Here is a 6,520-nt window from a genome sequence, read left to right as displayed (position 1 = left end):
GCTATTAGAACGTCCATAGAAACTCATCAGAATTTACTAGGGATTAACACTTAACTCCAATAAAATATAGAAACAGTGTTTAAATTTAGATCCATTTCCTCTCCTCCTTTGTGTTTTTTGTTATACATATATATATATAACAAAATAATATGTAACAAAATAATACATATAATAGTAATAATATGATGTTATTTTGTTATATATATATTTGTTTTTTCTATTACACTTGGTCATGAATCCAAAAAAAGCATTACTGCAATTTATGTCAAAGAATTTCATGCATATATTTTCCTCTAGGAGTTTTATAATATCTGGTCTTACATTTAGGACTTTTATTCATTTTGAGTTTACTTTTGTATATGGTATTAGATAGCATACTAATTTCATTTTTTTACATGTAGCTTTCTGGTTTTCCCAGCTCCACTTATTGAAGAGTCTCTCTTTTCTCCACTGCATATTCTTGCATCCTTTATAATAGATTAATTGGCCATTAGTTCATGGGCTTATTTCTGCATTTTCCATTCATCTATGTATCTGTTTTTGTGCCAGTACCATACTATTTTGATTACTATAGTTTTGTAGTATAGTCTGAAGCCAGGGAGCATAATTCATCCAGCTTTGTTCTTTCTCACGACTGTTTTGGCTATTCAGGATCTTTTGTGTTTTCATACAGATTTTACATTTTTTTGGTCTGGTTCCATGAAAAATGCCATTGGTAATTTGATAAAGATTGCATTGAATCTATAGATTTTTGGGTAGTATTGTCATTCTACAATATTGATTCTTCCAATCTAAGAATACAGTATATATTTCCATTTGTGTCATCTTTGATTTCTTTCATCAGTATCTTATAGTTTTTGGAGCATGGGTCTTTTGCCTCCTTAGAAAGGTTTATTTCTATGTTTTTTTGCTTGTTTTTGTTTTTTTGCTATTTCTTGGGCTGCTCCCAGGGCATATGGAAATTCCCAGGCTAGGGGTCCAATCGGAGCTGTAGCCACCGGCCTACGCCAGAGCCACAGCAACGCGGGATCTGAGCCGTGTCTGCAACCTACACCACAGCTCATGGCAACGCTGGATCATTAATCCACTGAGCAAGGGCAGGACCAAACCTGCAACCTCATGGTTCCTAGTCAGATTTGTTAACCACTGTGCCACGACGGGAACTCCCCTATGTATTTTATTCTTTCTGATGAGATTATAAATGGGATTGTCTCCTTAACTTCTCTTTCTGAACTTCCACCTTCATGAATAGAAATGCAGCAGATTTCTGTATATTAGTCTTGTAACCTGCAACTTTACCAAATTCACTGATGAGTTCTAGCAGTTTTATGTTAGTGTCTTTTGGAGTTTCTATGTATATCATCATGTCATGTGCAAACAGTGGCAGTTTTACTTATTCTTTTCCAATTTGGATTCCTTTTATTTCTTTTTCTTCTCTGATTGCCACTGATAGGACTTCCAAACTATGTTAATAGAAGCAGTGAGTGGACACTCTTGTCTTGTTCCTGATCTTATAGAAAATGATTTCAGCTTTTCATTGTTGCATGTAATGTTAGCTGTGGGTTTGTCATACATGGCCTTTAATTATGTTGTGGTAGATTTCCTCTATGCCCAGTTTTTGAAGAGCTGTTATCATAAATGAATGCTGAGTTTTATCAAAAGCTTTTTTTTTTTTTTTGGATCTGTTGAGAAGATCATATGGTTTTTATTTTTCAATTTGTTAATGTGGTATATCACAATAATTGATTTGTGGATATAGAAAAATCCTTGCATCCCTGGAATAAATCCCACTTGATCATGGTGTATGATCCTTTTAATGTGTTACTGGAGTTGTTTTGCTAGTATTTTGTTGAGGGTTTTTGCATCTTTGTTCACCAGTGATATCAGCCTGTAATTTTCTTTTTTGGGGAGTATCTTTGTCTGGTTTTGGTATCAGGGTGATAGTGATCTCATAGAATCAGTTTGGAGGTGTTTCTTTCTCTGCAATTTTTTGGAATAGTTTCAGAAAGATGAGTGTTAACTCTTTTCTATATGTTTGATGGAATTCACCTGTGAAGCCATCTTGTCCTAGACTTTTGCTTGTTAGGGATTTTTAAATAACTGATTTAATTTTAGTACTGGTTGCTGAATCAAATGATAGTTCTATTTTTAGTTTTCTGAGAAATCTCCAAACTGCTTTCCACAGTGGTTGCACCAATTTACAATCCCACCAACAGTGTACTAGGGTTCCTTTTTCTCCACACCCTCTCTAGCACTTATTGTTTGTAGACCTTTTGATGATGGCCATTCTGGCTGGTGTAAGGTGGTACCTCATAGTGGTTTTGATTTGCATTTCTCTAATAATGAGTGATGTTGAACATCTTTTCATGTGTTTTTTGGCCATCCGTTACATCTTCTTTGGAGAATTGTCTGTTTAGATCTTCTGCCCATTTTTTGATGGGGTGGTTTGTTTTTTTGGTATTGAGCAGTAGGAGGTGTTTATAAATTTTGGAGATTAATCCCTTGTCAGTCAATTCATTTGCAAATATTTTCTCCCATTCTGTGGGTTGTTTTTTCATTTTATTTAGGGTTTCCTTTGCTTTGCAGAAACTTTTAAGTTTAATTAAGTCCCATTTGTTTATTCTTGTTTCTATTGTCACTACTCTAAGAGGTGGATCTGAGATGTTGCTGTCATTTATATCAGAAAGTGTTTGGCCTATGTATCTACAGATTCAACACAATCCCTATCAAATTACAAAGGACATTTTTCACAGAACTGAAACAAAATATTTTAAAGTTTCTTTGGAAGCACAGAAGACCCACAATAGCCAAAGACATCCTGAAAAAGAAAAATGAAGCTGGAGGAATCAGGATCCCTGACTTCAGACTACACTACAAAGCAACAGTCATCAAAACCCTATGGTACTGGCACAAAAACAGAAATATAGATCAGTGGAACAGGACAGAAAGCCCAGAATTAAACCCATACACCTACAGTCAATTAATCTATGACAAAGAAGGCAAGAATATACAATGGAGAAAAGACTGCCTGTTCAATAAGTGGTGCTGGGAAAACTGGACAGCCACATTTAAAGAATGAAATTAGATCACTTCCTAACACCACACACAAAAGTAAACTCAAAATAGATGAAAGACCTAGATATAAGAACAGATACTATAAAACTCTTACAGGAAAGGCTTTTAAAAACAAGGTAAAACCCAGACATCTTAAAGTGTTTAAATTTCAAAATAACTTAATTCTTCCATAAAACATAATGATGGTGCCCAGTTTTACTTTGCATAAATGTCCTCAACAATGTCTCCCTGCTAACATGCTTTTCTTGTTAAATGTAAATTTGATACTCTTCCTAAGAGGTAGGTCCAAGTTCTCCTTCACAGGCTGGCTTTTGACTTCTAAAACTAGGTCACAAAAGGTGACATAGCTCCTACCTGGTTCTCTTGGACCACTTTCTTCTGGAACCCCACCATCATGCAATGAGGAAGCCCAAGAGAAACATGGAAAGGCCCATGGAGGTATTCTCAATGGCAGCCCCTGCTGAGGGCCCAGCTGACAGCCAGCATCAACCATCAGACATGTGAGTAAATGAGGCTTTGGCTGACCACAGTTCCTAGTAAAAGATTCCTTTCCAGTCTTCAAAACATTCTAGCTGAAGTCTCAAGACACCATGGAACAGAGAAAAAGTGCTGTGCCCTTTCTGAATTCCTGACTCATAGTATCTGAGAAAATGGTTGGTTGTTTCGTGCCACTAAGTCTGGGGTTAACTGCTATACAGCAATAAAGAAAAACTGTACAGAAAAACAAGAGACTGGACTAAAATTTATACAAATGAATAAATTAAAAAATAATACCCAGAAAATAAGAGCTAACACTCAATAGGGAAAAGTAAAGAGCCCTATCAAATGCCATAAATAAGGAATTTAGAGAAGAAAAAATAAAAGAACAGATATTCACCTCTATTAGATGGACACAAATTTTAAAGATTAATAGTACCAAGTGAGCCTGCATGTAAATTAAAGAATTTTGGGAGTAAATTTGGTATTCCCTATCTAAATTACAAACATCCTTTGACTCATCAACTTCACTTCTAGAAATCAACCTACAGAAATACTAGCAAATGGACATGAAGACTTTTCTACGAGTGCTTACTGTAACATTCCTAATAGCAAAAAAAAAAAAAAAAAAAAAAAGAGAGAGAGAGAATATATTGTTCATTATATGGTTAAACATATGACACATAACATACACAGATATAATGAAATCTACAGAAAAGTTAAAAAGAATGGAGTAGACCATTATGCCTTGATATGGATGATCACCACAATATATTAAGTTAAAATGCAAAATCACAGAAAATTCAGTTGGATCTTCCTTGAAAGCCAACCAACTATGCATATGAGAATGAATAGATGATAGATAGATAGATAGATAGATACATAGATAGATGATAGATTTAAGATCTGTGAAGGAAAGAAGAGGAATGATGGATAGCAAGCCACTGCCAGTATCCTACCTTTGGGGAGGACAATGGAAGTAAAATCCATTACTGAAGGATTTTTCACATTTGTTCTAGATGCTGATAAATTCTATGGAAGGGGGACAAAAAAACAGGAACAAAAGAACAGCTCTGAGGAGGTTCATACAAATTTTTTAAATAATAAAATATTTCTCACATTTACACACATAAAAGTTTAAAAACAAGAATGGGAATGATACATTCCAAATTTAGAATAGAGTTTACTTCCAGGGAGGGAAAAGGGGAAGATTCTACAAGAGTTTGAAAACCAGGGGTCACCAGAGGCACCTCCTAGAGATTAGAGATTATCTACCATACTGATCACCCAAATCACTAAAATTATTTTTCAAATATAAAAAAATATGGAAAATGAATGGCAAAAATTGGAGCACATTGGATGGATGGGAATTTCCCATACTGTGGGTACATCTCCATGTTAAGAGTATCTGAAATGCTTTCAAATGTTTGAGAAACTCTCTAAATCAGACTTATCAAGTTATATACCATGTATTGACCATGCAAAAATTTGATAATGGTGACTTCTACTTGCCATTAAAATATGAACTCATTAAATGGAATGAGGGTATGTTGCCTGTAACAACACAGTTTATACAGTCTATAGATCAAATTTCATTAACTTGATGGTCAACCTTTATTCATCCATAGGTTCAATGTGGAATTATAAAAACTCCAGTGTAGTAGAGCCTCAACTATTCAGTTTATGCTAAGAACCATTACCACTTAAGAGGCAGGGAGCACTTCTCATTATACAAATAGCACATTTCAGTATTTAGAAGAAGAGATGCCACCTAGACCATTCCACAATTTACTACTGACACACTGGAGTACATGAATACAGTAGCATCTTAATGTTTGGATTTATTTATCCCAACTTCTCTATTTTCTGAATTATTCTGACTTTTTTTACACGCAAAACACAAGGCTTACAAGCAAAAAGCAATGCTTTTTGGGGGTTTGATCTTTATGCAGAGGCACATTTTTGTTTGGAGAAAAGGGCTAATTTGAAAAATATTAGGCAGCCAGAGGACATACAAAGAATGTGCTGTGATTGATACAAATATTTTTTTAAGTAAGCTTAGATGTATTATTTTTTCCCAAAGCAACACACATCCTCTATCCTTCCTCAGTCCTGTTTGCTCAGCTGGATGTCCACAGGGTCCAATTTTCCCTCCAATTGCCCTTGCACGCTAATATAATTGCTGCTCACATGGGTAATTGGTCAGCCTAGAGCAGCATTTGTATGCATTTGTTCATTTCCAGTATCTGGCAGCTTCTCAAATGATTTTTGCTGTATTATACTACTATCATGAATTTTTACTTTTTGTCTCTTTATAACAACGCTAAACAGATGGGAATCTTTAAGAATGCTCTATTTTAAGTGCTTCAAAAGCAGACATATAGAAATCAAATTCTCTAATGTTCCTTTTCATTTATCAAATAAAGGGTAAATTAACTGGAGCCTCAAATGCCTAATGTTCTGTCCTACCTTTCCCCATTGCTTTCCTCTCAAACAGATTCAAATTAAGTAGATTTGAACACTCTTTAGCTTAGAAAAGAAAAATGACAAGCCAGTTTCACTTAATATGCCCTTGATGCATCAGTAAAAAATAATTACTTTTTATTAAATCTTGACCTTTGAGTACATTTTCAATACTCTGACAACTTGGGAAGTAAACATAAAGCACTCTACCTGCACTCCAAAGGATGGCCATTCATTCCTGAAGAAAAAAAGCACTGGTGCAACTGACCATTTGAGTTGCAAGCTGAACTAGCCACATTTTTCATGAAAATCACTTTTTTTTTTTCTTGAAAGAATGACAAACTTTAGTTTTTCAGACATGGGTACCTGGCAAACATTTTGTCAAAGTGAGTGAAATGAACCTGTCACATTAAGGAAAATCATTGCCATTATGTGGTTACCAACAACAGAAGCTTTTAAGTGAAAGTCAGGATTTTACAAAATGTAATGTGTCATTATGCACTTA

The sequence above is a fragment of the Sus scrofa genome, chromosome 1 (assembly GCF_054392235.1).
Source record: "Sus scrofa isolate SSC_HxYL_T2T_F1_AM1 chromosome 1, Sscrofa_HxYL_maternal_Yorkshire_Landrace_v2.0, whole genome shotgun sequence".
Classification (NCBI taxonomy): domain Eukaryota; kingdom Metazoa; phylum Chordata; class Mammalia; order Artiodactyla; family Suidae; genus Sus; species Sus scrofa.
This window is presented reverse-complemented; position numbering follows the sequence as displayed.